Raw genomic sequence first — 11573 nt, forward strand, 5'->3', positions numbered from 1 at the left:
TGTCCTAAATGGACTAGTGAATAGAGACTAGCCCAGGCTCAACCACACCATGGCTCAGTCCATGTCTCAGAACAATCCCATCACAAGAATTTCTGCAATATGGTGGTAGTAAAAAGGTGAAGAAATTATTGACTTGTGGGGGCATGGTACACTAGATGGCAGTGTTAACCTCCAAATCTCATTGATCGAACTACATGGAATCTCGTGAGTTGATGATGCATTCAACTATAATGTGGAACATTAAAGTTATTTTGGCATCAGCAATTCTACCTTTAGAATTATTCACCTTTCATCATTCAGAATATAAGGCTAACTGTCATGCATTGTGTACTTTCAGCAAGTGGGGAGTCCCCCTTTTTGTGTTTTATTTGCAGCTGTTTACATCATACCAGCATCTGGATGCTCTGTAGATTATCTAATTGCACTCTGTATCCTAACAGCATGCTAGCCTCTGCTTGATACACTCATGACTTAATTAAGGCACATCAAACAACCTGTGTTGGCGGCACCTGGTAATTAAAATACAAATGCAATTATAGTTAATTAGAACGACAATTTGTGTCTTGATGACAGGGCATTTCTCTAATATGTTTTCTCCAGAAGCACTTAACTACTATTTCAACAATACAATGTGTGAATATAATGTGTGTGCTGAGTTTTTTGTGAAAAGCTAATATTGTGTTTTTATTCTCTCTCTCTCTCTCTCTCTCTCTCTCTCTCTCTCTCTCTCTCTCTCCCTCTGTCTCTCATTGTCTCCACTTTCGGCAAACCTCCTAAATTCAAAGCTTCATCTCATCTGCATAATCTCTCTCCCTCATTCTTCTTCATTCTTTCTCTTTGTCTTATTACTGCCACTGTCTCCACCTATTCATGATTTCTTGCAAAAACACACAGGACCAGATCATTTCACGTCAGTAATTTCTTTTAATTGCCTTATTACTCAAGAAAAACAAACTTTTTCTCACTCCCATTTCTTTCCATCACATTCTCGCCTCGCTGTTTATTTTTTCCTCCCTCTCTCTCTCTATCTCTCTCTCTCTCTCCCTGCCTGCTTTTGTGAGTCAGCAGCGTGCTGTCGATCAGGCCATGGAAGAGAGTGGGAGGCAAAGAAATGCAGCAAAGAGGGTCATCCATTTGAGCCCCTCTTCTTGTTCTTCCCCTCCACTCTTAGCTATCTCTCTCTTTCTCTCCTGGTCTCTTCCTGTCGTGCTCTCTCGTTGCCTTATACCTCTCTGCTGATGGCAGAAAGCGTGGGCTGAGAGGCGAACGAAAGCACCAGTGAGAGGACATGTGCTATGAAAATGTGTGTGTGTGTGTGTGTGTGTGTGTGTGTGTGTGTGTGTGTGTGTGTTTGCAAAAGAGCATGTGCTCATTTGTGTCATAGGCTGTGTGTGTGTGTGTCATTAAAAAAACAAAGTGAAAATAAGATCAAACCAATGCACATTCCCTGTGATGTGCAGTGTATTTGAATTTTAATGTAGTGATGAATTCTTACCATGAGTCATCATTTTAAGGACACCACAACCTGAAGGAGCCACATTTTTAAGAAGTAATGACAAGGGCACAGTCATCCTGTCTACGGACACACACACACACACACACACACACACGATTTGCTCACAGACATTTCATCTCATCTCCTCTCTGCAGTGGAGATTGGTGCCAAGGCATCAGACCTTCTGCAGCCAACATCCAAAAGATTTATTATCACTCCTCTGCTATCCTCCCATCCCCCTGCTCATCTCATCTTTTATCTCCCTCTTTCTCTCTCTCTCTCTCTCTCTCTCTCTCTCTCTCTCTCTCTCTCTCTCTCTCTCTCTTTTTCTCTTTTCCCTCTCTGGCTTGCTTTCCCTCTCTCCAGTCTTTATCCACACAGCTTCTGAGGTCTAACTCATCTGTTTGTTGTTATCACTCTGGGTGAGCGATAAAACTGTCACAGTTTTCCTCTCCCTCTCTGATCCTCTTCACCAACTCCCCATGGCCCTGTTTTTACGTATGCACACTATAACACTCCTGTGTTGTGCAGTTGTGTTACTGCATTGTGTTTGATCGACCGCGCGGGTCTGCCTCAGATTGGGGGGTGAGCGTGTTAGCAAGGGAGCTAAAACCCATGGGTGCTAGCATCTCTTACCAGCATGTCTCTTAAGGAGCTAAAACCCATGGGTGCTAGCATCTCTTACTAGCATGTCTCTTAAGGAGCTAAAACCCATGGGTGCTAGCATCTCTTACCAGCATGTCTCTTAAGGAGCTAAAACCCATGGGTGCTAGCATCTCTTACTAGCATGTCTCTTCAGATGTCGTGATGGAGGCCCACTGAATGTACATGATGCGCAGCTATTGTACCAGCTGGCTACCATTACACTTGTATGTACTGTAGTCGTTGTTTGTTGTCGCTGCTGATGTTGTCGCCGGTGTCGGCCGCTGCTGTGAGAAGAATGCCTCCTTGTCTTTGACAAAGGCAGCACTGACGCAGGATGACGGAAGCCAGCGTGTGAATGTCCACACTGCTGTGTGCTGCATTTCAAGTGTGTAAGATTGTAAATTGATGCCCTCTGGTTCTGCAAGCCCTTTCATTCTTCAGATACCTCAGCAAACCACAGTTTGACAACGCAAGAGTAGGCATAGTACATAAGGTGAGGTTTGGTGTTTGCATAGCAGACATTCCAGCTGGACATTGCTCCCTGCAAGACCAACAGCCACCCATCCCTTATTTGTGTTTCACTCATTCCAGAACATCCCCTGATGGCCAGGGACCTCTCTCTGCAACTCCCACACTTGACCATATAGCCTAGCTCCCTCTCTTCCCATGGTCTATTCCTTCATTAGCCAAATTATAAAAGTTTTCTTTGCAATTCTTCAAACTTCACCCAAGATTTTTCAATTTTACTCTTTGCTTTAGATCATTCAAAATGATCTGGAAGAATGGAATTTATATCTATACCCAGCAACAGGCCCTGGGACACATTCCAAGTGTGCATTGGCAATGTCAAAGACTTCACTCTCCATATTAGAAGTCAGTGTCGCATCAAAATGAGTTTGAAGCCATTATTAAACCAGTCTGAGGTACAAGTGGGTAGGGAAAAACACTGTGGGAATTGGTGTGGGATATTCCTCTGAAGAATTTGAGTCAAGATAAGGGCAATATTACTATCAAGCCTAATTCCATCTTAGCCCCCCCCCCCCCCCCCCCTCCCCCCCCCCTATTTTACTTATTTGTGTGTGTGTGTTGTTGTTTTTCTGTCTGTCTTGCCCAGTTTACTAGCGTATGTGTATAGTGCTGTTAAATGTTGTTAAATGTGATTACCGGTATGTGTTTCTCACATGCAAATCAATAAAAACTGATTATAAAATGTAAAAAAAAAGATAAGGGCAACAGTCAAACTTGGTATACAGAGGCAAAGGCAAGAGGTGTCAGAGGTGTGGAGCAGACCCAGTTTAAGAAAGGCCATTCAAGCCCTGACCTCGTGTGGGGCGAAGGAAGCACTATACTATAGAAGCCAATTGTGCTTTGCTGTTGTATCCTGCATCATGTTGTATTATGTTAATTAGGTTTGCTTGTTGGTTGGCCGCTATGGGAAGTCATGAGAAATGTAACATCTTTCCTTGTGTATAACTAAAATTGCAAAGTATTTTAGTAGGTTTATGAACCACCTCATTTGGTATACTCTACTCCAGTGACCTGCTGATTTTATCCAAGCACAGAAATAGGAAATTATTCCACCCAGCATGTCTAACATTTTGGAGGAGACAATGTGTGTTCTTTGTCTTCTTTTTCTTGTGGTGCTGCAAATAGATGGGGGAAACGTATAAACCGTTTAAGAGCTTTAAAGTAATCTTACTGGACAATGACAGACTACTGTCCGCTTGACACTATGGTCATACTCACTTGCTCGCTCACTCACTCACTCACTTACTCACTTTTCAGATGTTTTGTGTAGGCAGGATACAGATTCTGCTGAAGCAGAGGGAATTTATATTCCTGGGCACACACACACATGCCTACACAAGTATCCAGAGCCCTCTGGTTTGTGTTTCTGGCCACACACACCCACACACCTACACACAAGTATCCAGAGCCCTCTGGTTTGTGTAAAGACACATACCTTTGATAGCACAGAGAAAGGCAGAATAAAACATGTACTGTACATTATCTAATTCCTACTGGATTTCATGATTTCTTGCGTGATTTTTTGCTATCTAAATGACTGATTTTGTTGGGGTGTTTTCTAAAAAAGGAATTTTTGCAAATGTTTTTCTCAATACACCCCATGGAAAATCTACATAGACTATACCATGAAACAAATGAATGAAATATGCATGCATCACAAAAAATGGTAAGTTGTTGAATTTGCATTAATTTCTGCATTCGTGGAATCGCAAAAAAGGGGGTACTGGTTAGCTTGCACACATTAGCTTTCTAATGTTGATGTCTGTATCAGATTGATTTATTTAAAACTGAGCTGCAGACAGATTAATTTAAGAGTAATCCTATTACTACCTTTGTTATGGTTTATGCATTAAAGACAAAGTTAACCCCATTTAGTACACACACACACACTTGACAAAAAAGATGGATGATAGAGAGATGAAAATAAGTGCTCAGCACAAATACAAATCAATATTTTTTCTCACTTTACTACTTTATACCTCCACACATACAGTAAAGAATAATTAGAGTATTATACAGTCTTTATTTCCTGATATTCATGCTATCTTTTTTTCAAAAGGAACTCTGTGTAGTATTTCCCAGTCTCTCTGCCGATGAACAGAAATGGGGTCAAAAGACTTCTGCGTGCCATAGCAGTTTAGTATTCTCTTTCATCTCACACATATTCTGTCTGCGCACTCACAGGAGGGAAATGCACATTCACAAACACATATGCATGCATGCACACACATACTACATACACACACATACATGCGTGCACACACACACATACATACATAATGTACATATACAAATGAACATTGACACACATTTATTCACTTGCATGGATTCATGAACACACAAATACATATCAGTGATGCAGCTCATTCAGACTGTGCTGATAGGAAGGGGACGTGGAATATGTCAGCAGGTTTGGCGGATCCGCTCCGGGCCACCAAGTGCCTGTCTCCGCTGCACACCCCGCCTTTTGGGTCTGAGCCGATCTGAAGAAGTCAAATGTGTCGGGTCTCTGACAATCCCCCCCAACATCTCTCTGTCGCCGGGCACAGCCACCTCATGCATAACACATCACACACAACCCAGCTCGCTGTCTCACAACTTCAAGAGCTGCTCTCTCCAAAGGACTCAGACAGAACTGCACTTTGGGACACTAGAAATTCTTGTAGGGTGGCAACACAGAACCACTCGGAGCCCAGCTGCACTTACAGTTCCTCTCGCCGGGGCAGAACTTAACAACCGTTTGAAAGTTTTCTGCTCTCCATCCCAGGGGGATCAGCTGAGGAGCTTTGTTTGATCCGAAGGGAGCGCGGAGCCGAGTAGGTAAATGTGTCAGGACCCAGCAGGAGGGGGAAAGACACTCCTCCTTTAATTGGATTTGCACGTGTGGAGGAGAGCCAGTAGTGTGTGTGTGTGTGTCTTCTCCTGCAAACAATAGAGCCCAACAATAAGTGTCCAGGAAGGTGGGCAGAGGGAGGAAACTTCTGGAGATCATCAGGAGACATGAGATCTGCTGCAATGACAATGGAGTTCCTCGAATCACATTTCTCGCATGTAAAGCAATGCAGATTGTTAAATGAATGTCAGGTGCATTATTAAAACAATAAAAAATAAGGTTGTGTAACATGGAACAACATCAATGTTTTTTAGTATTACTATTTGGTTTATTTAGTAGAGGAGCCAATTGCTGGATCAGTGTAGGATGACTGTTTTGATATAAGAAATACACTTTAAAAAAAATGCACAGCATCACCTTGACTAAAAATACACTCTCATTGTATATGGTTTGTTATTTGTTTTTTTGTTTGTTAATTGCTGACATCATCATCCAATTGTGCAACCACCTGTGAATGGCAGCCGTAGTAATAATCATCTTAAGTCACATAAGAGGGGGATTATCATGGCAGTGGAGGTCTGAGTGGTGACAGACAGACATTAGCCGACTTCTCTGACCTCAGCACAGACACACACACACACGCAAAATAATCCTTATTGTGGTCAAGCATGCATACAACTTTACATGTGCACACACACTCTTTCACACATCCACACACACAGTGTACAGTATGTCCCCCTTGACTAGCTTTTGTGTTGCACCCAGTCTTGCTGCTGGTGACCCTTCATATCTCACCTCACATCACCCCAGAACATGGATTCACCATCTATTCCTGGAGAGGTGGAGTGTGAGAGCGGTCAAAGATGGGCCCATTGAGCATAAGTAAAAACCAACACACACACACACACACAAACATATACACACACACACACACTTCTGCTTGTCTGTCTCCTCATATTCTCTGAGGACATTTTATCACATTGTTTCAGCTGTCTTTTCTCACACTCTCTTTTCTTCCTCCATCTTGCTTTCTCTCTCTTTCTCTCTCTCTCTCTCTCCCTCTCTCTCTCCCCTCTCTCCCCAAGTTCTCTCCTCTCCTCCTGAAGTTAATTGCCGCCTCTGAAGGTTAGCGCCAGCTGCTGAGGTGCTGGGTGATGAATTTGTGAAATAAACGGGTGATGAATGAGATGTGCTAATGGATGGGGCTGCTATCACAGCCTCTGCTAATGACACAGGGAACACACACACAAACACACACACACGTACTGTATGTACGTACACACACACATACACATATACACACACCTCAGAAAACCAACAGAATGAGCAGACAACATGAACAATCCAGGTGGGAGTAACCCCTTTATGCCAATGTCTACCAGAGCCACTGATTGCCTCTGCCAAACTCCCCTGTTGTGCCATCTCAGTGCATGATGTTCTGTAACCACCACCTCCCTTGATGTAATGTCCAGCGTCAACATTTATCTCAATCACGCCTTAGCTGTCAGTGCCAAGTGGTGTTAATTTAGTGCTGTGCTTGTGCGTCATCAGGGGGAAATCAGAGCGTGGCTATTAGATTATTTTGTGAAAAAAGGTGAAAATTCATTCTTTGCTGGTAAACAACAATCAACAGTAATGACCTTTAGCTAATCAGGCAAGGCGACATTGGTGATATGTGAGAAGTTCTATAGAATCATAAGAAAAGTTCTGTATTTACAATAAATCTCTGGCTTTGGTTTTTCATGTCACTAATGCAAAGTGGCATATTATGTTGGAGCACTACGAATTGGTCCCTGAAAGCTTTCAGATCAGATTGCATTTAGTTGGCTCTTGTTTGTATACACTTGAGTCCTCTTGATTTTACATATGTCTTTGCGCTACGCTGCGTATGAGTGTATGCGTACGTGGGTAGATGAATGCATACAGTACATGTGTGATAAGGATGATTAAAGAAGCAAAGCGTTTGTGTGGTGTGTATGTGTGTGTGTGTGTGTGTGTGTGTGTGTGTGTGCGTTTGTGTGTGTGTGTGTGTGAAAAAGAGAAAGCAGTCTGATCCAGCACATGTGTGTCATCACGCTAGCTATCACCTCTATTGATCGTAGGGGTCCATCTCCACCCACTCTCTGTCACGTTTAATCAGTGGCCCATTAATTTGTTTCCACACAGGTCGATGGCCTGCTGTCGGCATGCTGTCTTCACATTTAACTTTTACTAAGGATTAGACAGCCACATACACATGCATATGTCAATAAGTCCTCTGTTGTAATACTAATCCGACAACATTATCAAATGCAACATGGCTTTGGATTGCCTTGTTTTAAGCCCACCACACACGGCCGGCGATGCGACAGTCAAACGCTACGGATGAATTCTGTACATCACTTTACTACACACACTACTGGCGACGCGATGACCCATCGATTCAGTGGAGCTACACTGACCAGACAGGTGTTTTCCATTTTGACGTATCAAAATCGCCCTGAAAAATAGAAAGGGGCCGATGGAGTGATGCAACAGCTGCCATATGCGTTGCCATTCACTTCGATTGATTCTATTCAATTTTGCTGGTCGCCTGCCATAAATTGCGTCGCCGGCCGTGTGTGTAGGCCTTTACACAGAGATAATTGCATGAGGAAGGTTCAGTGACTTTCTCTTTATGGGCTTTGTGATTGGTATTTTCATGATGAAGTGGGTTAGTTTTACTTTTTTGTGAAAAAAAAACATAAAGATTAATGCTGTTGGGTTTTTGTAAAGGATGGATTTTGTCCACACTATACAAATACACAGTAGGACGTGGAACCATCTTGGGGGTTATGTTGTTCCCAAAGCCAAAATGGGTTGTGCCAGAAGCTCCAGAGAGAGAGAGAGAGGAAGGGAATGAAGGGTTATTTTTAGAAGGCTGTGGCCTCAGGCATTGTCTTGGAATGCTGCACTGGGGCATTGATAGCGCTGACATTGATGGCCACATACAGAAGTAGAGGTTTGCATTGTACCAGCATTATTTTGTCACATATAGTCCCTTTCCACCTTAACAATCGCCATAGTTATGAGGATATTTGGATTTCATTTACTCTCTTTTATGACATTTATTGTATTTAGTGTATACATGCTCAGATTAAACAATAACTATACACTGAGTGCAATACTCTTACGTCAGCTTTAGCTTAATGAATCATTTGAAGTATATTTGTTCCATCCTGCTATTGTCAAGAGCTTAACATCCCACATATTTCCATAATGAATTCATTCTATTGAGCATCTGTTAGCGTATGTGCTATTGATGGTGGATTGGGATCATGTCCAGGAGTGCATCTATGTAGAAAAACCCTCTGACAATTAAGTCCTATATGAACAAATCCAACCTGCCATTGGTGGTGACCAATAGTAAGTATGCATGCTCACGTAAATGCAGCCCACTTCCTTATTGCTGCCATACTGTTTTGTTTTCTTTAAAGCATTCTAAATCCAGCACTGTTAGGTTTTTTTCTGAGCCAGGCTGTTATGCAATAAGCGAGTGCTGTTTTTAAAGAATCATCTGAAATGCTTCCCAAATGATGTCTTGCTATTCTATTCCATTCAGCAATCTAAATGTGTGTCTGTTCTGTCCCAGAGTGGTTTGATTCATGGTGGTGCTGTTGCCTGGCAGTGTCGGTTATGACTTGGAGTGATGGAGGAGGAATGCGGGCATGGCCATGTATGGAGGTCCTGCCGCTCTCCTTTCCCATCTGACGTCTGACGAAAGCGGGTAGGCAGGGGAGAGAAAACGCCGGAAGGTGTCAGAACTCAGCAGACAGCTTGAATAGGAGGTGGTGGGCAGAAACAAAAAATCTCTCTCTCTTTCTATCTCTCTCTCTTTCCCTCTCCCTCTCTTTCCCTCTCCCTTTCTCTCTCACTCACACACACACACACACACACATAGATAAATGCCACACACTCAAACACACAGACAGCCTTAGAGGAAGCCATACCGGCACATTCACACATATGTCTTATGCAAGATGGCACTGGCAGACACAACACATCACCCCCCACCCCCTTTTCTTTTCAAAACTGCTCTCCATTCTTGAGAGGGTACTGAAATAGCCCCTTGTTCCACGGTAGAGAGTCTTTTGAACTCTGTGTGAGAGATTGTTGCGCTGTTGGAATCCTCCATCAGGTTTTTATGTAACTGCTAGAGGACACCTTGCTCCCCTCTCTTCATGAATATGCAGTCATCAAATGAGACATTTGGCTAAATGAGGCTTTGGAGTGTTGTTTTTTTGCCAAATAACACCTGGTGCTGCAAAGTTGTGTCTGACATTTAGAGGTTGGGAAGTTTATTTATTTATTTATTTTTTCTGGTGATCATCGCTTGGGGACAGTAATTTTCTGTGTGGCTTTAACAGACCTTGTATGACCCCCTTAAGTGCTAAAAATGATTTAACAAGAAAAAATGTGGGATGTACATGGAGGGTCACCATATTGTCTAATTTTGTGTCATCAGCTCAGTAAATAATCACTTTTTCATTATTGTGTCATATACATTTTTAGTATTTAATAGAACCTACATGTACCCTAACCTTAGCCCTAAGCTAAACGTTTTGATAACCGCAAGATGTCTGTGTACTGTTATGTACTATGTCACCCTCACCAGCCGAACTAGTTAAATAGTTTTTACCGACATTCCCACCCCAACTTCTATTCATGCTGTCAGTTCCAATGTTATTTTAATCAAAACAATAAGCACTTAACACCCTTGGCTTTGCCCTAATATCATAGAAGAAGTCAAGAGTGTATAGGCAAAAATGAACACAAAGTATGTTGTGGTGGGGTTGAGTGGGGGAAATGGATGAAATAGCTGAAGCACGGTCTCAGTGGAGGAGCACTCTTCTTTGGCCTCTGCAAATGAAAATGCCCCTGGGAAGCTATATGTATATAATCAGAGACCAGCTTGTTTGTTTGTGTGTGTGTGTATGTGTGTGTGTGTGTGTGTGTGTGTGTGTGTGCCTGTTATTGTACTGTAATTATCATCTTTTCATCCTATCATCTTTCTCCCCAAACTGCTTGTACCTACAGTACACACCACAGATTTGTAGTTGTCTTAATCAAACTGAATCTATAGAATAGCAAACCAAACCTGCCAATCCAGTTCAACAGTCAGCTCAGGAGAGGTGCATGAACTGAAGGGAAAAATATTGCTAAGGGATAGGTAAATCAGTCAAACAAGTATTAGCATTCATTTTAAACAGACATGCATTTGACTGACTTTTCTGTGTTGTGCTTGACTCCAGCTGAAAATGTCTAATGCTTTTTTTTAACATGACCCAGATCTGTGGTGTGTCAGAACCCCCTCGCCCCAGACTTCGCTTTAGAAGTTTACATTTAGCCCAGTTTCCTCTTACGGATGCCTCTTACTGCCTCTCTCTCTTTCTCCAACACACTTGATGTGTTGGCTCATTCTCACAGATCACGCACAAGTTTTTACATGCTTTGATCCATCGGTACATTCAAACAACAACAACAATAAAAATATCAAGTTGATATGAAATAGGACAACACAATGAGGAGACAGACAAGCAGAAGTGTGTGTATGTGAGTGTGTGTGTGTGTGTGTGTGTGTGTGTGTGTGTGTGTGTGTGCGTGTGTGTGCGTATGTGTGTGTGTTTTGTTTTCTCCCACATCATCACATTGGAGAGCCTTTTTTTCCTGTCCTTTTTTTCTTTTCCATACACATAACAACTCTACTGATGCACCACATACATTTAATAAGTGCAGCAAAACAAAAAAAATGGGTCCAACAAGTATAATACACAATGAAGATAAATAGAAAGAGAGAGAAAGAGAGAGAGAGAGCCGAGCACAGTATGACTACATGGTATAGTCTCCTCAAGAGCCCCTTTGTTATTTGATAGTGCAGCTATGTGTGACAGAGAATCACAGGAAGAATGGTCTTAAGTGTGTGCACATGTGTGTGTGTGCGTGTGTGTGTGTGTGTATGTGTGTGTGTGTCTGTGTGTGTGTGTGTGTGTGTGTGTGTGTGTGTGTGTGTGTGTACGTGTGTGTGTGTGTGTGCACTGCAAACGTGGTAATTGG

This window comes from Alosa pseudoharengus, unplaced genomic scaffold (assembly GCF_046254945.1).
Source record: "Alosa pseudoharengus isolate Yale_2024_CS ecotype anadromous, Long Island Sound unplaced genomic scaffold, YU_APseudo_1.1 YU_APseudo_1.1_scf_22, whole genome shotgun sequence".
NCBI classification, from domain to species: Eukaryota; Metazoa; Chordata; class Actinopteri; order Clupeiformes; family Clupeidae; genus Alosa; species Alosa pseudoharengus.